Raw genomic sequence first — 27,336 nt, forward strand, 5'->3', positions numbered from 1 at the left:
ACTGGGGAGGGTGGAGAGGACGCCCCATCACTGAAAGTCCATACGCCCTCGACAGGGCTTCACGGAGCCAGAGTGACCAAACAGCTCCGAGTGCCATTTCTTCCCTCTACCACAAGTCACATGGTGTCACGAAACAGCTCGAGAACTTCACTCTCCAGCTCTTTACTTTCTCTCCTCTCCTTGCCCTTATACCTCTACCTCCCAACACACACACACACATTACACGCGCACACATTACACATGCACACACATTACACATGCACACACATTACACATGCACACACATACACATGCACACGCTCTCACACTGCCCTCCGTGAGGATTAAGGAGGTGAGCTGGAGAGGCACGAGTAAATGTATTTTTTATAAGGACCCCTTCGTGACACATGATAGAGTTAAAAGAAGGAGACATAAATTATTTACTCCAGGCTTACCTGAAGTAATGAACTAAAATGAGTAACCTATTAGTCAAAATCAGTTTACACTCATCAGAAGTTAAGATAAAATGAGCAGAGCAAACCTGGCATTGTGGGAAGGCAAAGCTTTCCAAATAAGTAAATATAACAGCTATCTAGAACCTATTCTGACCCAGGTGCCAATGTTTATGTTAAGCAATTTGTATGGGAAGATCTCTGTTTCACATATACCACAGAGAAAGGAGAAAGGATGGGGCCTGGGCATCTTGTGGTCCCAAGTTTGCTTCTTCCGTTTGTGAGAGGTGTGACCTAGAACTAGTTATTCATTTTCTCTAGGTTTTCTTACCTGCAAAGACAAGTAAACTACCACCACCTTGCAGGATTGTTCTGAGGCTTAAATGAGATAACATATGTGAAAGGCCTAAGCACAGTGCCTAGCACACAGTAGGAACTTGATATAGCTGGTTTCCTTCCTACCTAATTTTAAGACAATGTCTTCTCTAATTATATTATGATGGGTCCCTATTTCCATTATTGCCAAAAAGATAACTTGAAAACACCCCCACTAGAAAAATAAATACACAATGTGCATGTGCACACTCACACACACTCATACACACACATCATTGGGTAAAATAAAACATTTTAAATCAGTGGCTCCCATTCTTGGCTATACAACGGAATCACTTGGGGAGCTGTACAAACATCCTTAGAGATTCTGATGGTATTGGTCTAGGATGCGTCCTGGGCACTGGAACTTCTAAAAGATTCCCAGGTGACTCTAATGGGCAGACAAGTCTGAGAACTGCTCTTACATGCATAGCTGAGCTCAAAAGAAAGTCAGAAATCCCCAAAGGCAGTGGCGGGGGCGGGGTAGGGGAGACCAGAGCAGTAAGAGAGGCAGTTCCTACAGTCCTGGGTTGTTGCTGTTCTTGGTGATTTAGGATTAAACACACATACAGGGCTAGCAGATGAGACACCCGCGCAAGGTAGGAATTAGAATCGGGACACCTTCTCAACTGAGAATTGAGAAGTCAAGACCCCCAAAGGAGCGCACCCCCAGGTGAAGAACAGACTAGAAAAACACCCGTCCACCCACAGAGGAAGTTGACAAGGAAGCTGGGCCTGGGCCCCAGCAGTAAGAAGTCTCCCGTTAAAATCTGTAACCACAACAGTCCTCCGAAGCCAAAAAGCTAACATGAAAAGTGGTCCCAGGCTGGTGGGAGCGCTGCAGCCCCAGCCAGAGAGCTAAACAAAACCTCTCCGGGGGGACAACATGCGACAAAGACCACTCAGGAGTGTCACAGCTAAAGCCCACAAGTACAACTCCCGAAACACACAAGAAAATTGCCATACGTGAGAGTCGACATACGTAACAAGTAGGACTTTTCAAACAGACATTATGATAAAAAGTACTAGACAGCTGGTTGGTTCAGTTGGTTAGAGCATGGTGATGACAACACCAAGGTCCAGCGTTCATTCCCTGTACCAGTCAGCCGCCACAGAAAAAAATAAAAGTATTATTTGATCAATTTTAATGAAGACAAAAGCAAAATGTGAGAAAAATTATTCGAGATGGAGGTGAACAAGAACCATTCTGAACGCCTAAAGTATTTTTTTAAGTACATGAAAAGTAAGGATGCTCAGGAGCAAATTTACAAAATACACAAAAACAATCTCTAAAAAAGAAGAAAACAGCACCTGTGATCCTGCCACCCACAGACATTTACTATTAACTGCGTATCTTCCAGTATTTTGATCTATCTATTCCTATATTTAAAACCTGTTTGAGATCATTTTTATGTCATTTTGCAAGTTATTTTTCATGCATATCTGTCTTCTGAAACAGCACAGACTGAACGTCATTAAGCCTTTTCTTGCTGATTTAAGGGTCAGCAGAGTGCACATCAGTACGTGAGTGGCCCGGGGCTGCTATGAATCCAGATCATAGCCTTCTCCCCCCTTACACTTGACCCTCAGTTTACCTGTCGCCACCAGCATTCTTTCCACTCCCCCTTTGTTAATTGTGTGCTTTTTAATAAGTGAAATAAGCAATTAACTAGATAATTAAGCACATTTGAATTGTGACTTAAATAGAATAAATGGGATAAGGGGCTGATCTCCCCAAAGGGCTTCAATTCAGGAATGTGAAACTACTTTCGGCCTCACTTCTGGTCCATAGCCGTTTCCTACAGAGGGAGGGTGGCAAGGGAGGCAACAACCTCCAGACCATCAATCTGTCGCACCACTTCCCTGAGGCAACCTACTCCTATGAATTATTAAACTTGCCTGAAAATGGACAAATATGTTTCCAGGCCTGTGGGGTGGAGTGGGGGAGAGTCCTTTCTAACACATGTAGACCTCTAATTCTGAGCTGCTTTTTTTTTTAAGAAAAGAGAATTTCTCTAGAAGAAATGGTAGTAAATGAATTGAAGGCTATGCAACACATCCACAGATATTTGCCAAAATACCTGTTATAAAGCTACACGACTATGCCAGTTGTTGGGCTCTTTTACGTGCTGGTAATCCTGCACCAACTGGGCCAATTGTCGAGCTAGGGCTGGGGGTGGAGATCACAGACCCTTCAAGCCCGTTGTCCAGATTAGGTCACAAACCCTTCAGACGCCAGGCTGGGTCGCCAGACCCCTTACACGCAGGTCTATGAGCTAGGAACTGGCAAACAGGTCCTTGGAAGCCATAGGTTGGAAAGCATGGCCTCTTGGTGCAGCGGCCACCCAAGGCAGTAAACGCCAGCCAAAGTGGTGGCGCCACCCATGCACACTAACTCCACCCACACACAACCTATTCACAAAGAATGCACTGGACCACCCCCAACCTGCCCCGAGGTGAGAGGGCCTGATTAAATTATTCTATTTTCCCAACCATCCACCCCTTCAGGGTCCCTCCTCGTACAATCTATGAGTTCAGAATCTTCCCCAATGTTCCCTTAGCAAGGATAAATGACCCTTACATTCACATATTACACATTCCATCCCAGTCCCAAAAGTCTTTAGCTTGTCGCAGCACCAACTCAAAAGTCCAAAGCCTTATCTGAGACCAAAAGGCAAAACTCCTTTCAGTCATGAACCCATAAAGAGTCAAAAACAAGTTTATCTACTTCCAAGATACAGTGGGACAGACATTGGGTACACATTCCCATTCCAGAAGGAAGGAATAGAAAGGAAAAACAGGCCCCAAACAAATCCAAAACCCAAACAGGGTAAACTTTAAGCACACTGGGGCACCTAGACCCCTAAAGCATTGGGCAACCTCACTCTTACAGCTCTGCCAAGTGCAGCCCATTGAGCTGCCCAGTGCCTGTGGCTTTTCCAGGCTGACGCACCACATTGCCAGCAGCCCCACAGTTCTGGGCTCCTGGTGGCAGTCCCACCATCCTGGCTCCACTAGACATTTCCTCAGTGGGGGTTCTCTGAGGTGCTCCAACCCCATTTTTCTGCTCCATGTTGCTCTAGTAGAGGACCTCTGCAGCAGCTCCACCCCTGCAGCACATCTCCACCTGAGTCCCCCAGCTTTTTCATACATCTTCCAAAATCTAGGTGGAGGCTGCCATGCCTCCACTGCTCTCACATACTGCTGGCCTGCAAACTTAACACAACATGAATACCACCAAGGTATTCAGCTTTTGCTCTTCAGAGGTGCTGAGACAGGAACTGCTCCAGCCACAGTGGCTGGGATGTGGGGAACAGTTTGCCGGGGGCAGCAGTGCCCCAGGTCTGTCCACTGGGACAATTCAGTTCTCCTAGGCCTCAGGGTCTGTGATGGATTGGGAACCCTTCCAGATTTCTCAAATGCCTTTAGGGCTTTTTTCCCATTGTCCTGGTTCTTAGCATCTAGCTGCCCCATCCCTAGCTCCTGAATTACTTGAATCAGCTCAGCTTACACCGGCTATTCACTCACAGTCTTGGGCTGTTCCGCAGCATTTGCCCACAGCTGCATTCACTCAGTCCATCAAGGAGCGGCTGCCCTGCCCCTGTGCATATCTGTGGCTCTCCTGTAACCAATGCCATCGAGACAGGCAAGACAGGCATGTAGTAACAGAGACTAACTTTTCCACCTTTTCACCAGGTGAAAACATACTTGAAATTCTGCAGGGGCACCTGTCCTTGGGTCATCTGCCCATCTGCAGGTGGCACTCTTTTCTCAGGTTTATATGGCACCCAGCTGGCCATCAGGTTTAAGTGGCACCCTCCAAGCCTTTTGCCTTCAGACAAATGAAACATGCATTTACTACATCATCTCTAAAGCACGTTACACCATCCACCCCTAGGTCTTATAGCTGTAGCAGCCAGGGGCTCTCCTTGTTTCTGCTGCTTTACTGTCTCAATTTCTCATGCACAACAGGTCGTGCCTGGAGACACATGGTTTTCCCCAACTCACCACTGGGTTGGTCATCTTCCCTGGTGTGAGAGGCAGGAGTGGTCAGTTGCTGCATGTCGTCCTCCAGGACATTTATCCATGCTTCCAACAACTCTGCTTTCTACTGCAAATCTCGATCAGTTTGCAGCATAGTTAATAGCAGCAAGGCTCCAGTCAGCAGAAAAGTGGCCATCAGGTACCACATGCTCAAAGATAGCCACATTTCCTCCTCTTCCAAGGGCTTTTGGCTCCTATACCTGCTCAGAATCCTGTGGCAGACTACGCCAATTGTAGCGCTACTTTTAATCCTGTTCATGACTCCAATTGTAAAGCTACACGTCAACACCTGTTGTCAGGCTCTTTTACCTGCCAGTAACCCTGCACCAACTGGGCCAATTGTCAAGCTAGGGCTGGGTGTGGAGCTCACAGACCCCTCAAGCCCATTGTCCAGACTGGGTCACAAGCCCTTCATATGCCAGGCTGGGTCACCAGACCCCTTACACGCAAGTCTATGAGCTAGGTAACTGGCAAACAGTTCCTTGGAAGACATAGGTTGGAAAGCATGGCCTCTTGTGGCGGCCGCCTGAGGCAGTAAATGCCAGCCAAAGTGGTGGCGCCACCCATGCACACTAACTCCACCCACACACAACCTATTCACAAAGAATTCACCCCACCACCCACAACCTATTCACAAAGAATTCACTGCACCACCCCCAACCTGCCCCGAGGCAAGGTGGCCTGATTAAATTATTCTATTTTCACAACACCTGTGCTCAAATTTCAAAAACTGAAATAACCTCGTGGATATTTCTAATCCACACCATTGCTTCAGCTGACTTGAGATGATGAAGGGAAGGACAGGAGAAAGACAGAGGTGCCAGCCAAGGCCCAGCCCCTCAATGAGCCAATCATGGACATACCAACTGCCCAAGCCGACCACCAAACTCCTGGTATTGGAGACAGGAACCTGAAGTTATCTGAGCCATGGACGTCTATTTATTGTTGCTGGGTTTTGTTTTTCCTTGTACCAAAAGCGCTCCAGAAATATAGGCTTTGCCCTCAAGAAACTGTGAGTTTAGTGGTTCAGACAGATTAGTAAGTGATTACAATACAGGGTGATAAATTCTATGGCAGAAGTATGCAAGGGGTTTTCTGAGAACATAGACAAGAGACCTCTAAATCAGACTGGAAGCTCAGGGGAAATCTCCTGGAGAAAACAACAAATGAACTGAGCTTTGAAGGAATTGACTAGATTAAGAGAGGAGGGGAAATACCAGGAAGAAAAAAAATAATCAGTGAAGCTTAGGAAGTCCATGTTAATAATTTAATGTTTAAATAAAACATGTTTTTTTTAAAAATATACAGGTATCCTTTCCCCCAACATTTTATTGAGAAAAGTTTCGAACGTTCAGAAAAGTTGAAGGAACTGTACAGTGAACCCATGCACCGCTATGTGGATTCTACAATTAACATTTTGTTCTATTTGCTTTATCACAAGCCCATTCATCTGTCGTCCTCTATCTACCCATCAATGCATCTTTCATATGCAATGCATCTTTCGTATGCATTTCACTTTAAGTTGCACCCCTAACTTCAGCATAGACATCCATTTTTTCCAAAGCATCTATACTTCCCCTACTGACTTCACTAATGATTTCAGAATTATATCTAAGAGGCTGGGACCACTTGCAAATCTCCTAATCTACTGAATGAACTATTTGGGTTTACAGTCAATTCATGACAGCCACAACACAGCCCTTCCTACAAGGGGCATTTTGGTTCATAACACTAAGTCCTGGCATGGTTCTCACCTTAGAGTTAGATCTTTTATAGGAGACTCCAGAAACATACCAACAGGTACCTACTATGGACTGAACTGGGTCCCATTTTGCCCAACCCCAGTTCATATATTGAAGCCCTAACTCCCCATGTGACTGGAGAGAGGGCCTGTAAGGAGGTGATTAAGGTTAAATGAAGTCACAAAGGTAGAACCTTGATCCTATAGAACTGGTGCACTTATAGAAAGAGAAAAAGACACCAGAACTCTCTTTCTACCATGTGAGGAACCAGTGAGAAGGAGGCTGCACGTAAGGCAGGAAGAAAGCCCTCACCAAACCCAACCATTCTGACATCCTATCTCAGACCTCCAGCCTCCAGAACTGAAAGAAAATAGATGTCTGTTATTTAATGCACCCAATCTATGGTATTTTGTCAAGGCAGCCCAAGCTGACTAATACAGCACCCCTCAACACTAACTACCTACTAACACAAAAGCTCTGTAGTTTGAATCATTTTTGTTCAGAAAACATTTTGGCTCTACTTTGCACCAAGCCTTGCATCTCTGCCTTTAGAAAATTCAGTCTCCTAAGGAAAGACTTAAATAAACAAAGCATCTTAATCTAATTTCTTACATGCGATGATAAAGATGGTAGAAATTATAATGGTAAGCATAATGAACTCCAGGAAAAGAGAATCAGGAAAGCTCCAGAGGTGACGAGTCCACTCAGCAGATGGGGGTGGGAGAGGGGGCACTGCAGGCAGAACGGAGAGCATAAGCAAAGACACAAAGATGCAAAACATCACAGGGGGTTCAGGTATCACGTGACACTGGAGCATAAGGCATGGGATGGGGAGGAGACTGGGGATGAGTCTCAAAAGAGAGCTCTGTCCATCTACAAATGGGCCTAAAATACCATCTTAAGAAACTTTGTTTTATCTTAGAGAAAACAGGGAGCCATTGCAAGGTGGGTCCTCCAGCTCAACCTCGCGTGTAAGGCACTGAATCAGTAAGAGAAAACACACACCATCCTGTACAGAAAAACAAGACACTCCAAGTGCTAAACAAATACTTCATTTAGTTGGCTTGGGGGAGAGGCAAGAGAGCTGGGAAATGGTTTTAGATGAAGTAGCTCTAATGCGTCAGAGGCTGACTTTGTAGGTAGAGGAACTTCAGAGGGAGTCCGTATAATTTGGTAGACTTCTCTAAGGCTAGCAAAATCCCCAGATTGCAGGGAGCTAGTCATTTCAGGGGATGGGTGCAGCTCTGCTGGGACGAGAGTGCTGGTGAGGGAGGAATAGGGATGCCTGCTGTTCTAGTGGGGGCTAGGTCAGACGGATGGTCAGCACTATGCTGCACTTCTAGAGAAGGTGGACTCTGTTCTAGTGCTGGGACAGGGTCTATAGCTCTGACCTATAGTGTATTAGAAACCTAGAAATGCCCAGAGAATGAATAAGGGGATAAATGAATGGTGAGTGAAGAGCTTAAGAAATAAAAATGAGGACACATTTTAAACAATTTTCCACAACACATACTCATCAATGCTCCATTTTTCTCATCAGTGTTCCATTAACGAAATATTATCTAGAAGGTAAACTATTAAGGTAGCAGACTTCCCCAAGAGGTTCTTTGTGTGGTTTAACAATTAATGCTGTTAGCTATAAAAATAATAATTTAAAAATACACACATGCCCACACACACATGTTGAGGAGACAATTTGAAGAGATTGGTCAAAGATGGGCAATTAAGGATCAATAAAGATAGCTGCAATGGATTGAAACACGTCAAGTTTGTTCATAATGATACTAAAAAAGTACATCATTGGTCACCTTTAGGGAACAACTCATTATTTTAAAAAATGGCAAATAAAGGGAAAGCATCAAAGATATATCTTGCTTCTCCTATACAAATTGTACTACTGGGTAACCAAATAAAAGCTGAAGCAAAGCTTCTCTTTCTAGAAATATTCCAGCAAGTCAAGGAATGATAGAATTTGGGTTATCACCATTTTGTACCTCCTCATGAATTAAGAAATCTAGGCATGGAGAATCAATGCCTGTTAACACCACACAAAAAGAGACAACCTGATATTATGAGCATCTTGAAAAAAACACATAACCATCAATGACATAGTCTTGCCAAAAAAAGTTTCTAAACCTAACCACCAATTTGCAGGAGCTACAGGGGACAGAGAAGTATGTTAAACCCCACCTCAGAGACACACCATCAGCAATACATAAACTGTAGGGAGCTCCTAGGAACAAACTACCCAATTTCTTCAACAAATAAACTTCAAGGAAAAGAGAGATGGAAAGGGAACCTGTAAATTATGAGACCTAAGAGACATATCAACCAATTGAAACAGAACTTATTTGGATTCTAATTTTAAAATTGAGGAGATCTGAACACTGGATTTGACAATATTAAGGAATTATTGCTTAAAAATTTATTCAAATACCAAGGCAGGAGCTGAAGGCAGCCCCTCCGTCCAGAAACAGGTAAGAAGAATGCCAAAAACACCACTTCAGCAGAGGTGGCCCACCACAGCCACTGCCACAGCCACAGCTGCTGCAAACTCAGCTTGACACCACAGCAGTAACCACAGTCACTGTGTAGGCGGCCCACTGGACATGCAACTGCACTGACACAAGGAGAGTCACCAGTGGAGACCAGAGAAGGAAGAGAATGTCTCTCTCCTCAAAGCCCACTCCAGAGTAACAGAAGAAGCAACTGCTCTACCAGATGATCAGACATCAACGCAGAGATACTAGACATACAAAAATCCAATAAAATATGACACCACCAAAAGAATACAGTAATTCTCAAATACCAGACCCTATAGAGCAGGAAACCCTTGAAATGACTAAAAAGGAATTCCAAGCAACAATCTTAAGGAAACTCTCATTCAGACAGCATAATGAAATGAGGAAAAAAATCCAGGATATGAAGGAGGAAATTTACAGAGATTAATACCTTAAAAAGGAATGTAGCAGAACTCATGGAACTGAAAGATTCACTCAGTGAAATAAAAAACTCAATCAAGAGCTTAAGCAGCAGGCTAGAACAAGCAGAAGAAAGAATTTCTGATCTTGAAGAAAGTCTTTTCAAAATAAACCAGGTGGACAAAAAAAAGGAAAAGAATTTTCAAAAATGAAGAAAGTCTAAGAGAGCCAGAGACAACCTTAAACATACAAACGTTCAAATCATGGGTGTTCCAGAAGGGGAGGAGAAAAGAAAAGGTGTGGAAACCTATTCAATGAAATAATGGAAAACTTCCCAGGTTGAGAGAGAGAGACAGACCTTCATATCCAGGAGGTCCAAAGATCCCCAAACAGATTCAACCCAAAAAGATCCTCTCCAAGTCACATTATAGTCAAACTGGCAAAGCTAAAAAACAAAGAGAGAATCATAAAAGCACCAAGAGAAAAGCTTCAAGTCACCTATAAGAGAGTCCCTATCAGACTAACAGCAGACTTCTCAACAGAAATTCTACAGGCCAGAAGAAAATGGGATGATATATTCAAAATACTTAAAGAAAAAAACTGTCAGCCAAGAATACTGTACCCAGCAAGGCTATCCTTTAGAAATGAGGGAAAAATAGTGAATTTTCCAGACAAACAAAAACTGCAGGAATTCACCGCCACACGACCAGCCCTACAAGAAATCCTCAAAAAAGTCCTGCATCTGGAATCCAAAAAACAATAATCACTACCATGAATACACAAGAAAGAACAAAACCCACTGGTAGGACAAAAATGCCAATAAGAAAAAGAAAGAAACCGAATCTTACCACCATAAAAAACCATAATGACAATGTAATAATGCCCCTGCTTTATTTCTGATTTTAGTAATTTCAGTCTTCCCTCTTTTTGTTCTTGGTCAATCTAGATGAAGGTTCTCAAATTTTGTTCCTTTAAAAAAATTTTTTTTTCCAAATACCTCAATTAACTTCATTATAAAGAAACTTAAATGACATATGGGATTTGCTTCAAAATTATCAAGGGGGAAAAGAGTGAGTAGAGATACAGATGAAATAAGAATAGGCATAAATTGATGTTGGTGAAGCTGACTGATGGGGACAAGGCAGTTCATTATACTATTCTCAGTACTTTGTATATGTTTGACATAAGGTAAACAAGCACATACCACAAAGTGGGATTTATTGGCAGAGTACTAGTGAATGTCATTGACTCAAAGAAGAAATGAAAGACCAAGGCACAGGAAGGAGGCCGAGGATGTGTCCAGGGCTCAGGAGCAGCTGGACCTAGCATCCTGGATGCTGTTTCTCTCCATGTGCTGGCTCTGTCTCTCTCTCTTGGAATGAACCAGCTTTCAACACTTGGCAAAAAACATAGCTGATAATTTGTAAAATTTGGTGGCCTGCGGACATGCTTTGTTTGCTCACATCATGCTTTTAAAAATGGACTTAGTTGTTAACATTTAAAAAAGGGAGATTTCACATAAAAGTCCAAATTTCTGGCATCTCTTAAAAAAAAAAAATCAGAAGTCTGGCATTCCTAAATCCTAGCAATTAGCTGGAACTGGGGAGAAGCCATTGCTTTCAGAAGGGGCATACACTGTCTGAAAGGCCCCAGTGAGCCCACTACTCTCTTCCCTTCACCAGCTTCGCTTGCTTGTGTGACCTGTCTGGCTCCTGTCCCAGCTATAAACATGATGAACCCAGCCCTCTCAGTCTCATACCCAGACCCTAGCTGGGTCAAGTGCCCTCCTTGGTCAAATTCCCCTTCCCTTGTGTATCTGCTATTGTCATTAGCACTAGGGAATAGAAAATTTTTATATGTTCATATTTGTATGACTCAGTTTCCATGTCTATAAAAACAAGAAAGTTGAATTAAATGATCTAAGTTCCTGATGGAGTTTGGATGTGTTGTCCCCTCCAAAACTCATGTGGAAATTTGATCTCCAATATGGCAGTGTTGGAAACTGATTGAGTCATGGGGGCAGATCCCTCATGAATAGATTAATGCTCTCCCTGGGGAAGGGGGTATTAATGAGTGAGTTCTCACTCTATTAGTTCCCACCAGAGCTCGTTGCTTAAAAAAGACCCTGGCACCTTCTCTCTCTCTCTTGCTTCCTCTCTCTTGCTTCCTCTCACGATGTGATCTGCTTGTACCCGCTGGCTGCCTGCCGCTTTCTTCCATGAACAGAAGCAGCCTGAGGCCCGTGCCAGATGCAGCTCTCCCAGAATCGTAAGCCAAATAAACCTCTTTCCTTTATAAATTACCCAGTCTCAGGTATTTCTGTTATAGCAACACAAAACGGACTAAAACAGTTCCCTTTCAATTTTTGGCTGTTTTTTCTGAAATTAGATCCGCAAAACAACTCAAATTAGTGCTACTGTGTGCATAAGGAAATTTGTTTTATGTATTTCTGCTCCCTAATGAATACAGTATCCTCTCTATTTGTACCACCCCCCAAAAAATTAAGTTAACAAAAACAAACAAAATTAACTAAAACAAAAGGCTTTGAAGTCTCTTATCGCAAGCACCCTGCTTCTGGTTTGTACCTCCCTGCACATGCTATTCCTTCTGCCAAGACTGCCCTTCCTCCTGATGAAGGACAGCCTGTAATTTAACACTCAGCTGAAATATTTCCTCCACCACCATCCCAGATGTTCCACAGCCAGCTCACCCTCCCAATCTAAGTTGGCCCCCACGCCTGTCACTACTGCCTCCTGTTTCACTTAGGGAATCGGTAATGTCCTCTTAAGTGAGGTCAGTCTCTGCCACCACACTTCGAGCTGCCCGTTTATCTTCGTGTGCCCCATGTGCCTGGTACTTAGGAGATGCTTGGTATCGAGTGGATAAAAAATCGAGCTAGAGTTCTCCATCTGGGTTGTGAGGCCTCAAGAGAACAACTGGTAACCAACAAGCTCTGAAATGTTAATTTACTGATCTGATGACTTTGTTGAACTACAAACAAGAAACGGTGGGAGTAATCTGTAAGCCATGATTTTTTAAAATGTAGTTACTTTTGAAATAAAGTCCTCTCCCATCATAAACCTACCCTCCATCCACCCATTCATGGAATCTGGGGATTGTGCTAGCCTTAGAGAGGTCTACCAATTTATACAGACTCTAAAGTTCCTTCTACCTGCAAAGGCAGCCCCGGAGACATTAGTGCTACTTCATCTGTCAGCAGCCGAAGGTCAAATTTGGAACTAGCATACATGTCTCTATTCTGAATTATTTATCCCAATAAAATCCTGTTTAGAGATTTAAACATACTGTACTATTTCCTCTTCTACAGCATCACTAGTATACTGCATGCTCTCAAACAGAGCTTGTATAACTTGTCCAAGGTCACTTAGCCAGTGGATAGCAAGGCTGGGATTGGAACACCAGCAGTCTGGCTTTAGAGCCCACATTCTGAGCTACTGCACTGTGTGCTACTTCATTAGGGGACGCGGCGTGGTGCGGAAGACTTTCAAATATGGTATAAGATACTGAAACTTGTTTCAGGGACACAGACCTATGGGTCAGAAAGCTTGTTAATGAGGTACAAGGATGCATAGGAAACAAAGCACAAGTTTTTTGTTTTGGTTTGGTTTGGTTTTTGGTGGCTGGCTGGAACAGGGACCTTGGTGTTACAATGCCGCACTCTAGCCAATGAAGCTAACCAGCCAGCCTGATAAAGCACAGGTTCTAAAACAAAGACCTGGGAGGAAATTTACAACAAAAAGTAGTGATTATATACCCAAAAAAATTGAAAGCAAGGACTTAAACAGATATTTGTGTGCCCATGTTCACATCGGTATTATTCACAATAGCCAAAAGGTGGAAACAACCGAAATGTCCATCAACAGATAAACAAAATGTAGTATACGCACACAAAAGAATATTATTCAGCCTTAAAAAGTAAGGAAAATCTGATACATGCTACAACATGAATGACTCTTAAAGACACTATGCTAAGTAAAATAAGCCAGATACAAAGGACAAATATTGTATGATTCCACTTATCCGAAATGTCTACCAGCGTCAGTCAGAGACCGAATGTAGAATGGTGGTTGCCAGGGACCAGGGGACAAAGGGAACGAGGAACTGGGATGATGAAAAAGTTGTGAAGATGGATGGCGGTGATGGCTGCACAAGGCGAATGTGCTTAATTTCACTAAACCGCGCACTTAAAAATGGTTAAACTGGTAAATTTTATGTTACGTATATTTTACCACAATTTTTTTAAAAAGCAGATATATGCCAACTACAGTGTGAGACAGGAGGGAAAAATACTCGACTTGAGCTCTGAAGCCTTGCATTAGGAAGCCAGTGGTTTTGCTTAAGTTATTTAAGGTTTCTTGGCTTCAGTCTGATCTATAAAAAAATAAAGGACAGCTATGTCCTCAAGGTTGTTATGAAGATTAAATGAGGAAACGCCTATCGAGAAAGTTCTGAGTAAGCATTTAACTGCTTTTTGAATATCACTGTAATATTCTAGAAAGTCTTGAGAAAGAAACTGGCCTCCGAGCCAAACCTACGCTAAGGCAGGAAGAGCAGCCAGTCCTCCTCACAAAAGAAAAGACAAGGCAAGGGAGATTTCCTTGCTCAGGTGCAGGCCCCCTGTCCACACTCAGCACTAGGAACGAAGAGGCCTGGCTTCCAGTCCTCCTTCAGCCACGAACTCACTACAGGACTAGGCAAGTCACTTCATCCCACTGGGCCTCAGTCACCACCTGAAGAAAAGAACAGGGACAGTGTCTGCACTGCCTGTCTCACAGGGGAACTGAAGAGGAACAAATGCAAAAATACATCCCAAAGGCATTTTCAGCATGGAAACAAGCACAGGAATGCTCTCTCATCAACAGGGGTCCTTCACACCCTCCTTCTTCATCATCACCCAAGACAATGGCCTTCACCTTCAGAGGCATTACCAGTGGACATTTCGGGATGTCCCTGTCCTACGTCTCCCCAGCAGCTCCTGAAATGCTCTTAACAGAAACAGTCTTCCATTCTCTTCCCTGCTCTGTCAGCGTGGGAAGCCTGAGGGAACCGCAGGAGGACGTTGCCACCTCCCCAGCCAAGGTTTGGGAACTACAGTTCTGGGGCAGGGCCTCTAACCGGGCAGCAAAGTGCTGAACATCCCTCTGACCGAGCCACCTCCAGAAGAGCAGGCATCCCCGTTCCTCCAAGCTGCGTCCATCCCCTGAAATGACTAACCTTTTGTCTCTCACACTTGGGAACATCAGCAAACCCTTCAAGAGCCTCCACCTCTTCTGAGAACGTTCCTCTACCTTCTGGCTTTGCCTGATACCTGGGTGTGCCCTGAGGACACCACATCTTAAACAGTAGTCACCTCCCTCTTGCAAAAATCCCCTTTCTTTGAGGTTTGGGCTTTCCAGCTGTAATACCCTGTTGACTACATTGTTACTATCAGCTACAAACCTCCTAGTCATTTCCCTCATTTCTTGAGGACAGTTGCTTCTGGCTCACAGACTTCCTTTCGGTCCCAGCTCCTGTCATCCTCATCAGTGGCTTCTGTGTCCATATGGATGACTCAGCCAAGAGCTTAGCCTTTCTCAAGTCCTTTGCTTTCTCTTCTCCAAAAGGCTTTCCCTTCATTCTACCTAAGCATCAGCAGAAACAGTTATCTCCTCTAACCCTCTGGCCTCTGCCTCCATCCTTCTATCTCACTTGCTCAAATACCCCTGCCACAATCCTGTGCCTCCTTGACAACTGCAAGCGTTGGCCTCCAGCACTTTCCTTCTGCATATCAACCCCTCTGGGCTCTGCTGCCCTCCTTCCCCAGCTTACAACCCACAGCCCATTATAAAAGCCCTCTGGTGAGCACCTCCCTTCCCTTTCCCCTTTCTCCTTGGCATACTCATTGTTCTGTTCAGCACCTGCACCTGGCAAGTGAATGTAACCAGCCTTACAAAACTTCACTTTAAATGCATTTGTGATTACAAACCAGGAATGGGCATTCACCCCGCATTTCCCAGAAATCTCACTGTGATTCCCCTGTGCCCTCCCTATGCTCACTCTGACAGATGACTGACAGATGACCTTACCACCTCATTTTCCCCAGAGAACACAGAAGCCATCACACACAAATTCCCTCGTGGATCCTCCACCAAATCTACAGACATCCAGTATCCCACCCTTCTTCTCCTTGTCCCCAGCCACAGGGAGAACACACACACTGTGCTCTTAGCAGAAGCTGAGCCCCCACACACACGCGCGCACTCTGGACTCCATGCCACCCCCATGCCCAAGAACTCCATCCTGCCATCATCCTCTTTTTCCTGAATCATTGATCAGTCTTTTCCTCTCTACTTGATCATCCCAGCAGCATACAGATATATTCTATTTAATCTTCATCCTCAACACACACACACACACACACCCATTTGATCCCCATGTTCCTCTAACTAATAACACAATGCCTCTATAGGCATTATGTGGTTACTCTACCAATGCTTCTCAAGCTTTAATGTAGGTACAAATTACCTGGGAATCTTGTTAAAATGCACATTCTGATTCATTAGTCTGCAGTGGAGCCCAAGATTCTCCACCACTGACCTAATCTCAGGTGATGCTCCTCCCACCTCTCTGGGTAGCAAAGGCCTGTGTCTCCTTCCCTCACTACTTTATGAAATCTGTTCCAATCAGACTTCTTCCCCCAACATAACTTCACAGAAACTGGTCTTGTCAAGTTCACCAACAAACTCCATATAGCAAGTTTCAATAAAATATTTTCTTTTTCTCTTCTCCCACCCTCTCCCCCTTTTAAAAATGAGAAGTAGCAACTGTGATAAAACTGTGCCTGGAAAGTAGAAGGCTCCCAGCAGGGCAACACAAAGAGCCCCTCCTGGCATGGCTCTCTTGATGCTGTCCCTGGCTTCCACTGCCCACCTTCTCCATCAGCTTATTACTTCTCGGGCGTTCTCTGGGCTCTTTCTCTGCATCATCTGCCAGGTCTTCCTCTCCATTTGGCTCCTTATAGGTCAGCACTGCTCAGAACTCGGTCTTACATGCTTCTCGCCTCTACACGCTCTCGTTAGGCGATGGCATCCTCCAGTGAGTGGCTTTACATACAGCTTCCCAACTCTTAAGATGAAGCCCAGACCACTCTCCCTGCCTCCAGACTCAGATTCCTCTGCCTGACTGCTGCCTCTCCCCACTTGGCAGTCTCACAAGAATCTCAGATGTAACAGTCCCAAAATAGAACTCTTGATTCTTCCCCCTTAAAAAGCTGCTCCTTCTCCACTGGTCTCCAGCTAGTAGCTACTAAAGTAACTAGGAGTACCCAAGTTGTCACTAAAGCCAGAAACACAGAAGTCATTTTTGGTTCCCCTTGCCTCTCCCCCAACTCAATTCATGACCGATTCAACTGATTCCATCTCCAAAAAACATTTCAAATCTATCCACTTCTTCCATCTTCTCTGCTACACCCAAGTCCCACCAACATCCACTGAATGGCCATGGCTTCCCCACTGACTTCTTATTGCAACTTTAGCCCTCTTCAGTCTTTTCTCCACACAGCCCCTGGTGTGAATTTTCTCAAGATGCAAACGAAAGTGTGCTGAACAGCTCACCATGAACAAAATCTAAGCTCTCCATTGACCGTGGACTACAAGACCTTCCCCTGGCCAGCTTTGCCTTCTTTCAGTCCCGTGAGTATACCAAGTGTTTTCCTTCTTAGGATTCCTTTCACATGTTCATATTGCATTTAGGAAGACATGAAGCAAGAGGGAGCAAGAAACAAAAGGAAGATCTTTTTGGCTGACTGAAGCAGAGAGAAAGAGGTGGAACTTGGTACAAGATGAGATCAGAGAGGTAAGGGCCAGATCATTCAGGATCCTGTAGGCTAAGGTTAGGGATTTTAGACTTTCTGCTCAGAGCACTGAAAAGCCACTGAAGTGTTTCAAGCAAATGGGGGACATAATCAGACTTGCATGTTAAAAAAAAACCATTCTGGCTATAGGTGGAAAAAAACAGAGGGACCAGGAAGTGATGTGGGAGATGCTGCAAACCAGAGACAATAGTGACCTGGACTAAGCGGATGACAGTGGACATGAGAAAAGTGGGTAGATTTTAGAACTGTTTAGGACATTAAAAAATGGCAGCACTTAGTGAATGAACAGATATAATTTGAGATTTTAAAAAGGCTTAATATGCAAGCATTACTAGAGGTATCACATTAGCTAAAATTCATTCCTAACAAAAGGGTCAGCTAATCAACAATAAATGACTGGCCACCAATCCTTTCCTGTAGAAGGAAGGATGGGAGATTATGGGAAAGGCAAGATGAAAGAAAGAAGGATACTAGTTCATAAATTAGGACAGAGGATGGGAAAGAGCCAAAAACAGGAAGCAGAGGAAATGCAAATCGTGCTGACTTTGCAGCTCTGCCTGATGGTAACCCTAACAACCTGCAACTGGTTCAGGATGGACAAAAGCAATTCTCAGAAGACATCATCTTCTGCAGTTGCAATTTAAGATGATTAATGAAATCTTTTGTTATAAATATGCTTGATTCAAAGCATATTTGTTACATCAAAATATTAGAGTCACAGAATTCTTAGAGATGAAAGGGAACAAAGGTCATCTAGCCAGGCTTCAGGCTCAGGATTCCTAAACTCTTCTTTCCACCTGTACACACTTCAGAAGATTTCATCTGGAGGCTAGAGGAATAAAGCCCTTCTATCCATGTGGATAATGAAAATGTATGAGGGTTTCAAATGAGAACTGAACAATTGCTAGGCAAATAAACACTGTCCAAAGGTTAAAAATAATGTTGAGGGAGGGGTTTAAGTTTTCCAAAATATTTTCAGCCACTTTGTCAATGAGTTTTACTTTTAAGAATACACAGATGATTAATGACTAATTTGAAGCTGTTCACCAAAGAGATCATTTTGGCAATAATTTTTTACCAATTTGTTTTAGAGTTAAAAAAAAAAAAACAACTCAGCTGTTCCATTTGGTTTAGAGACCAACAAGATCTAAATTTCTAATTTCCAAAGCTACTGCATGCATACTTGGCTAATTAATTATAGCATCTGACAATGAAGAACCAGGAAAAAAAAAACATAAAGTTTTAAGTATAATATTAAAAGTTTCTGGAATAGGAAAAACTCCAGCTGTGTTTTAATCTCCTACAGTACTACATACTTTAGTAAGCATCTAAAACAAAGAATTTCTCAGTAATGTCTGGCCCAAACCTTAAAAAAATTGGAGTAGCTAGCCTCCAGGAATGCCAATGGCCCCCAGTCTTCTCTCCTGTAATCCCGTCCCACATTGTACCAGGTTTGGTCTGTGTGCTGGTAAAAGCAATGGTATGTCACTTCCAAGATTAAACACTAAGATACTGCAGCTTCCATCATGATTATAATCATATTCATTCTTTCTCTCTCAGATCACTTGCTCTGGGGAGAAAGTTGGCTGCCATGTTGTGAAGATCCCTATGGAGAGGCCCACATGGTGTGCAACTGAGGCTTCCAGCCAACAGCAATGGAAGTGCACCATCTTGGAAGCAGATCCTCCAGCCCCAGTCAAGCCTACAGATGAGTGCAATCTCAGGAGAGATCCTGAGCCAGAAGAATCCAGCCATGCTGTTCCCAAATTCCTGAACTTCAGAAACTGTGATATAATAAATATCTGTTGTTTTAAGCTGCTATATTTGGGGAAATTTATTACACAGCAGTAGAAAACTCATTCAAAGGCAAGCAAGGTCCGGCCCCGTGGCTCACTCGGGAGAGTGCGGCGCTCGTAGCGCCAAGGCCACGGGTTCAGATCCTATATAGGGATGGCTGGTGTGCTCACTGGCTGAGCATGGTGTGGACGACACCGAGCCAAGGGTTGCGTTACCCTTACAGGTCCAAAAAAAAAAGGCAAGCAAACCTTAGAGGTAGTCAGTCACACTGGACTAAACTACTATATCTCCCTTCAACACATGCCATATAGTAAGTAATATTACCATAGCTTGGAATATTTTAATTCGAATCAGGCCTAACTTGATATTTGCTATGTCAATTTCCAATCTAGTGGGTCTAAAATATGCTGTATTTTAAATAAATTGCACACAAAGCATTGACAAAAACATGTTAGCAATTATCAATTAACAGCACCTTTTTCTGCATTTAGATTTCAATTAAAAAAAAATTCCCAAGATAACACTCAGGAAAATTATAGCAGTTACTTTTTTAAAAAGTGACATGAACTTGAAATTGAGGCCAGGCTGGCATTTTAGAGTCGTTGTAGTATCCACATATACCTTTCCTCTTTGACACTCAGCTTCCTTCCTCATTCTCTTCATCTTTCTTTCCACTCTCACCCATCCAAAAGTTTATAGACCCTCTTGCCTACTGGCCCCTCTGTTTTTTGGAACATCTAAGAATATATGCACAATTTATATTCCAAGGTACCAAAAGAACTGAGGAACTAAAGGAAACAGCTCATGGTCAAATCTCCAAGGCCAGATACTTATGTAGCATTGGTTAGACCACTGAGTCTATGCCAAACAGATAGATGAAGCTCTAAAAATATTAGTTTCCCTCCTCCTTATCCACCCTCACCCTCCACCAGTGATTAGGGAAGAGTTCCATTTTCTCTGGTGCCGTGCTGTCTTTGATCTAACTTTCAGACTTCTCAACAACATGCATTCATTTACGGGGGAAAAAAAAAAAAAAATCAAAGTGTCCTGCATATCTAACAGCAGGGGCTGTTTAGAAGTAACAGAGCCAATGAAAAGTATATCATTATAATTGAGAAAATTATACTGGAAACCTCCCAAGAATTCACCAAGATCTCTTCCAACCCTGTAGTTTCAGGTTGTTACAATGTCTCCAAATTTAGCTTTCAGAAAAGGTCTCCAATGATATTTCCAATTTCTGCAAATTAGATGTGTGGTAAGAATGTAATAACTGAATGCAAAGAGGTACAGGAGGATTGGGTGATGGGATTATCTCAACACTCAGATTTAAAATTTTTAAAATCTCAAGTCATTTTCAGCCAAGGCAAGAACCTTGAAGAATTTCAAGGCAAGAATTCAAAACTTTTCTACTTCTTCCACTTTCTACCAAGATCTCTTCAGATTCCACTCAAGGCTCTAATACTTGTTTTCCTATCTTTATGTATCTAGGTTCCATATTCTGAAAAGATTATCTAATAACTCATACCCACCCACACTTTTTTTCCCCACACAAAATCCTGGGAAAATGTCCTATTCTTGGGCATAGGAAAATCTTGCTGAGATCTCAGATAGGAGTAACCACTGTTTCCGGTGGTAATTAATGCGAGTAGAAAAGGAAAGACCCAGATGTGGTGAGAAAAAAGTAGACTAGCTGGCACAACTAAAACCAAGCACAAGGGATGTGTATCCTGGCTTCTTCCCACCTCCCCTGCCACAAAGATACCTCCAACATTCCTTACTCCGTTTAATCCTAACAGTGAGGATAACTACCGTCACTTTTTTACAGGTGTTGACTCGAGTTCACAGAGGTGAAAAACCACTACTAGAGTTTCACAAACAGCATCAAACCTAGGTCTTTGAACCCAACCCTCCTGTTCTTCCCCATATTCACTGCCACCTTTCATGGTCACCCCATTTCTGAGAACTTCGATATTCTACCTCTACTGCTCCAGGTTTAAGGAACATTGATTGCTTCGCCCCGTTCCGAGATTTGACATCCAAGAATCTTGTAGCTCTGCTTTGAACATTGGTCGTTTACACATCTTAGATATGCTACCCCCTCTGATAATTGGTGCCCACTAACCATCCCCAAAACTTAGCTAGAAAAAACGAGGTCAGGAAAATAGGACGGAGCAGAAAGTTCGTTGTTCTGCAAGGGTTGAAGTCAAGTCACAGATAACTCAAATGAACAACTGGCCAGGTCTCTTCTATTGACCATTCTTACATCAATCCACCGGACCCAAGAACTTCTCCCTCAGAAGACTCACCTGGTAACAACTTTCAAGTTCCAATGTTCCTAGCATTCACCTGAAAATGAGCACAGATGACACTACTCAAACAGCAGTCTCGGGGCAGCGATCTCCCTGGCCAGCAGTTCTGAAGCAGCCACGGATAACCTGACATACCTGGAGGACGGCAGGAACACGAGGTGGATGCCTGGACCAGGCAGTTCAAGTCACGGTGCTTCCCGTTAGAAGCTACCTTCGGTACTAGCCCCTACCAGAGAGGAACGTGGGGAAGGGGGTGCCAAAGAAACAACTTTATCTCACTGGCAAGACAGGACCAAGAACAAACCAACCAAGAGACTTGGCACACGGCCCCGGTTCGCCTCAAGCACAAGTTCCTACAGTAGTAAGTTTCTGCAACACTTCACAGCCCTGACCCTGCCCACAGCCGCAGCTAGTGGACTGAGGAAGTGGATCGTCTTCGGGCGGGAGGCCCGAAAAGGCAGGAAGTGGAAGCAGGGGCCATTTGTGGGAAAAGGGAAGGAGCAGCGACAAGGGAGAGGCTGGGGCACCGCCCCCACGTCCTCAGCCCCAGGCCGGTCTGGGAGGCCCGAGGCTTTCCCCAGGGACTGGCCAGAGCCAAGCCGGGCCGCCGGCCTCGGGTCGCTGCCCGGCTAGAGCCAGGCGCGGAGAGCGCGAGCGCAGGAGGCCACCCAGCGCGGGGCGGCGCACCCCAACCCCCACCCCGCCCGCGGGGTCCCTGCCGGGGTGGGACGCCCTTACCTGGGACCCGTTCCTCGCCTCCTCAGCCGTCCGCACCGGGCCCTCAGCCCTCAGACGCGCCCCGCCCCCTCCTTTGCCTCCTCCTGGGGCCGGACCCCAGCAGTCCCCAGCCGATTTGTCATCGAGAAGCCTGGGCCCGCTTCCCCACCCCTCGAGCGCGCCCCCGCCGTCGCCTAGGTAACCCCTCCTGTCGAGAACGCGCCCTCCCTTCCGTCTTGCCCTCTCCTTGGAGGCCACGCCAATCTGGGGCCTGTCAGCCAATCCGAAGTGGATCTCTCAAGCTGCGGGAGACTGGGGAAGAGACTTCGCCAATGACAAGCCGCCTCAGGAGGGAGGGGCGGGCCTGGCACGCCCGCCCCGCCCACCTCCAGTTCCTTCTTTTCCCGGCCGGACGCGCTGCACGTGACCGCTGCTGCAGTGGAGGAGCTACGAGCTGGTCTAGCAGACTGGGCGTGAGCCGGCAGAGCTGCGCTCCAGTCTTGGGATTTAAGCCAGGGCGAGGCTTAAAAAGTGGAAAGCAAAAGGGAAGGACACTCCTGATATACAGAAACCAAGGAAAATTACGAGATGGTGAAGTGTGCTTCTGCGCGAGTGTGGGAAGGGTCCAGGGGGCTGTGGGGACGCCAGTCAGAGGCTCCTGGGGGCGGGGGGGGGCGGGGAACCTCCACCTGCCGCCACCACTCACTTAGCTAATGACATCCCATTAGCAGTAATGGAGTTACTTAGCCAATGCCCAGCTGTAACTTGACCCAGGTCACATATAAGATCCAGAATCCTAACCCCAGCCTTAGCCCTGAGGCAGGAAGTACAATGGGCAAGCTCACGGCTAACTGGTTTTCTCCCACAAACTGCACCCACCTTCGCCCTTCAGAGCACGGGAACTTGTGGTTTGCTATGCAAACAGGGATTCACCTCGGGTTGATTTTCCTAACAGCCCCTTTCTAGAGCTGAATCCTAACCATCCCCGCCTCCGCAGGTCTTGTGGCTCTGTTGACCCCTACACAAAATTTATGGCTCACGCTGTATCGCAATTAAGAGTTTAAACATTCGCCTCTTTAATATCTAAGGAAGGGAATTAACTATCAACTTGTTCAATTTGATATCCATAGCAGCTAACACTGTGTAATTTCATTGTTGGTAATTATGTTAGGATACATGGTGTATCACATTAGAGGCTTTGTGCCTTGATTAGATTGCTATGTATAAACAACAGATTCAGTCCATCAACATCTATGAGTATATCAAAAAGCACAGAAGCTTTATACCTTTGTCTTAAATGATAGGCTTAACAAAAAAATGTAACCAGAAGAATATCTTTCTGGCAGTCTACTATCTTAAGCATTGTTTTTACCCTTCTCATATACATTAAAGACTTTTGGGCCGGCCCGTGGCTCACTCGGGAGAGTGCGGTGCTGATAACACAAAGGCCACGGGTTCGGATCCCATGTAGGGATGGCTGGTTAGCTCAATGGGTGAGCGTGTTGCTGACAACACCAAGTCAAGGGTTAAGACCCCCTTACCGGTCATCTTTTAAAAAAAAAAAAAAGACTTATTGAATGCTACTTATATGACAGAAACTCTGCTAGGTATTATAATGGAGAAGGAGTGGTAGGCTTCTCAAAGAGGAAGCTCTCTAGTATCTATAACCCAGAAGGGAAATCAGGGCCAAACCCTTCCCTATGGAGTAACAATTAAGTGCACAGGTTTGGAATCAGGAAGTATAGGCTCAAAGGATGGGCTCCACCATGTAACTAGCAGTTACTTAATTAGGAAGTTACTATGGGCCTCAGTTTTCCCGGCCGTCCAAAAGGAGCAGTACCTCTACACTGTAGGTGTAAAGATATAAATGAGATTATACGTAGAGCTCTTAGTACAGTGCTAGGAACTTGAGTGCTCCACAAATGTGAGCTTACATTGTGACTGCCACCAGAGGCCACAATGTACACTCAAGTGTGTCATAACCAACATGGCACAGCCTTTCCTCCCATGGCCCATCGGTATCACGATGTGACTAACTGTGCAGGCTGGTGGAAAGCGCCTGCCCTGCTGTAGTAGTACCCTTTTATCAAATGTAAGTTTAGTCATGAGAGCTGCCCGGTGTAGATATGGCAATGGAAGCTAGGGGAGGACATTCCAGGGGTCCAAGCACAGTGGGGTCCATAGAGCCAGTGGCTAGAGAGGGTAATGGGCCCTCAGATAACAATAGACTGGGGGAGATTACAGGAGGAGGGGAGCAAGAGCACTGAAGAGCAAACCAGGAGTGTCCTCCTGCCAAACCCCAAAGGAAGCAGAGGCAAGGTTTGACGTTGGGATCCCCAGAGGTGCTATGACACCAGGGAGATGGGTGCTCAAAAGCCAGGCAGGAAATGGGGGAGGGTGGAGAGGGCCAGCTTACCAATTTCCTACAACATCAGCCAGCATGAGAGACTTGCTGCCATGAGCTGGCAGGATTATATAAACAGATGGTATTATTAGAAAGTCAGGAGGCGCTCCAGCATCCCTGTGGGCATTTGATACTTGGTGACCACCTCAATTAGAAAAGAAAGAAGGCTGCCAATCTACAGATGTGGGAAAAAAGAAATCATTCTCACCTACTGAAGGTTATGGAAAGAACCTACTCTAAGCAGCAAAAGTAGAAGGAATTAATCTTCAGCACTTCAGTCATCTTTCTGTTCTGTGTTCTTCACCCCTCAGTTCCCAAATGTTCTCTCCCCACTTCCTACTATCTAATCCTATTCTCAGGAATGGGTTTCACAGGCTCATTCACATGCAGGAATAAATGACTAATGATAGCTCAGTGTGTTACCCACTCCTTCCTGGGCATTTGTATCACACAACTGATCAAAACCCTCAGTCCCAGGCCAGAGGCAGTATTTAGGGGAGGACCTGAGATCTTTAATTCATACTACAAGGATGGAGTGATTGTGTGTGTGTGTGGCTGGTCAGTACAAGTACTGAACTCTGGACCTTGATGTTATCAGCACCACGCTGTAACCAACTAAGTTAACCGGCCAGCCCTGATAGAGTGATTTATCCCTCCTCCAGAAAAGGTTCAAACTCCTGAATTTTCACACGAGGCCCCAGGTAAGGGTAATGCATTACTGGAATCCTCCTCCAAAACCTGGGTAACGTCCCCAAGCCTTTCTTTCCCTGCAGCCATTTGCTGGCAGCTACCAAGAAAAGTTCCTGGCATTTACTCACCGCAAACATATTCAAAATCTTGACTTTGTTGCTCAATTTAGCGACTGCCACTATAACAGACTTATGCGGGGGGGGGGGGGGGGGGTTAAAGTACATTCTTTCTTACGCGTTTTATCAAGATCTTCTGTTCCCCCGTTACCATCTTTCTGTGCGGGCTGTACAGCCCCAGCCAGCCAGCAGGAACCAACTAGATGTTCCTGGGAATTGCTCTGATAGAAAGTCAGAGGCCCAAGGAATTAGCTAGAGGATGACCTTTTATTTTCTAAAAGGAAAAAATCTACTTGAGAAACACATTAGGAAAAGAAAATGATTCATTTCTATTTTAAATTATTGAGTTAGCTGGACTTATCCTGCCATCATAGCTTAGAAGCAGTTTATCTTGCAGAAATGAAGTCAAGTCTGTCTTGTAATTGAATGTGAGTCTTCATCATTATTGCTAATCCCCACTGCATGCCTGCTCACTTTCTCTTCTGTCCTCGTGGGGACACATGCTCTGTGCTTCCTAAAATCTGCACAGTAAACCACTGCCACAGGTCTAGTACCAACCTCCAGGTAACCATGTAAAAGCTGCTGCAGGGTGACAGCTGCTAAACACTTGACTATGAGACAGAATGAGATTCAAGTCTCTAGATTCTGTGCTGAGCTTTCTCCAAAGTGAAATATTATTTGTAGTCTACCAGGAAGCTGACCTCGTCAAAGACCCTGTTTAGCCCCTCTACTTCTCCCCAGCTTGGGTGTTCTTCTGACAGCATCACAGGGTCTTTCCTGGATATTGCCTGGACTACAGATGCACCTGGGACTGTGCTCAGCCACAGACTCTTCCTCAGGCTCCCTGGTGACTTCTGTTGCCCCTTATATGTCAGAGCTCCTGAGGGTCCAGTCTCAGCCACCTGCCCTTCCCTGGGGAATCACATCTACATACACTTGTGTCTCACCCACCCAGGACATGCTGACCACACCCAAGCAGATCTAGGGCCCCATCCCAGGTGTTCTGCTGCCCCACGGAGGCACATGACCCAAGGAGTAGGTCAGCTATGGGTGGCTAGCTAGACAGACAAAGAGGACATGAAAACTTGAGTTAGAAGAAGGACGAGGAAAGAAATGATGTTGGCTGAATGCCTGTTGCGGGCCTGGCACAATTAGACACTGGACATTTGCTCTTAGGTGACCCTTCACAGCAGTCCCATGGAGCTGCTATTCCTCACTTCATAGATGAGGACCCTGGGCCTCGGAGGGTCAAGAAGTCACAAGAGTACTGAGGGGACAGTTCAGCTTGTCTTGCTCTACACTCTTGTCCTTGTCCCAGCAGCCAGAGCCTCACAGCCTGGTCCAGGGCTCCCCAGGCATTTTATTCACGGCCTGATGCTCAAGGTTGAGTCTAGCTCCCTGGGGGGAGGGGGAAGGCTGCAGGTCAGGGGGGCACTCTCCTAGGCCATCCCCAGCCAGCTGTGGAAACCCCTCCCCGCATCTCCCAAGCCCATCCCCCTCCCACCTCCACCTCTTGGGAGGGGCAGTGCCACCCTGGGGACTGGGGCTGGCTCCTCAGCCAACCCCACGCAGACTCTTGTCACTCTGTCCTTCCCACCCACAAATGCCAAACCCCTCCCTGGTGAATTTTTATTAGCAGCATTGTTTTGAAATGTGGCTTTCTTTTCTTTTTTATGGACAGCCCCGTTTCTTCCCTGCCAAACTCCTTCCTTGCCTTTGGGCAAGGCTCAAGGGTGGGAGGTCTGAGGAATATAAGAAAAAAGCTTAGTCAGGAGAACCCTGCTGTGGAAAGAAGGCAGAACTGTTATGGGCAGAGTCATGCCCCCAGTTACACCTCCTGAAGCAAGACCATCAAGCCATTAAAATGCACATCTCTGGGGTAAGGGTCAAGGGATGATTCCCCTTCCTAGAATACAT

The 27,336-nt window shown here is 45.1% G+C and overlaps 1 protein-coding gene across 10 annotated transcripts in view; it reads right to left on the minus strand.

Annotated features, from left to right (window-relative positions):
• The window catches only part of RALB (RAS like proto-oncogene B), a 70,037-nt gene that overhangs the window by 24,429 nt on the left and 18,272 nt on the right, over window positions 1-27,336 (minus strand). For 2 of the 10 annotated variants that reach the window (XM_063096173.1, XM_063096165.1), the window contains exon 1: window positions 22,231-22,358. The exons of 6 other annotated variants lie outside the window; for them this stretch is intronic. The gene's annotated coding sequence lies outside the window, so the exon portion shown is untranslated. Of the gene's footprint in view, window positions 1-21,489; window positions 21,530-21,627; window positions 21,643-22,230; window positions 22,359-27,336 lie in introns of those variants that run through there. 2 more of the 10 variants (XM_063096192.1, XM_063096200.1) reach the window with 2 other exon arrangements.

This window comes from Cynocephalus volans, chromosome 1 (genome assembly GCF_027409185.1).
Source record: "Cynocephalus volans isolate mCynVol1 chromosome 1, mCynVol1.pri, whole genome shotgun sequence".
Classification (NCBI taxonomy): Eukaryota; Metazoa; Chordata; class Mammalia; order Dermoptera; family Cynocephalidae; genus Cynocephalus; species Cynocephalus volans.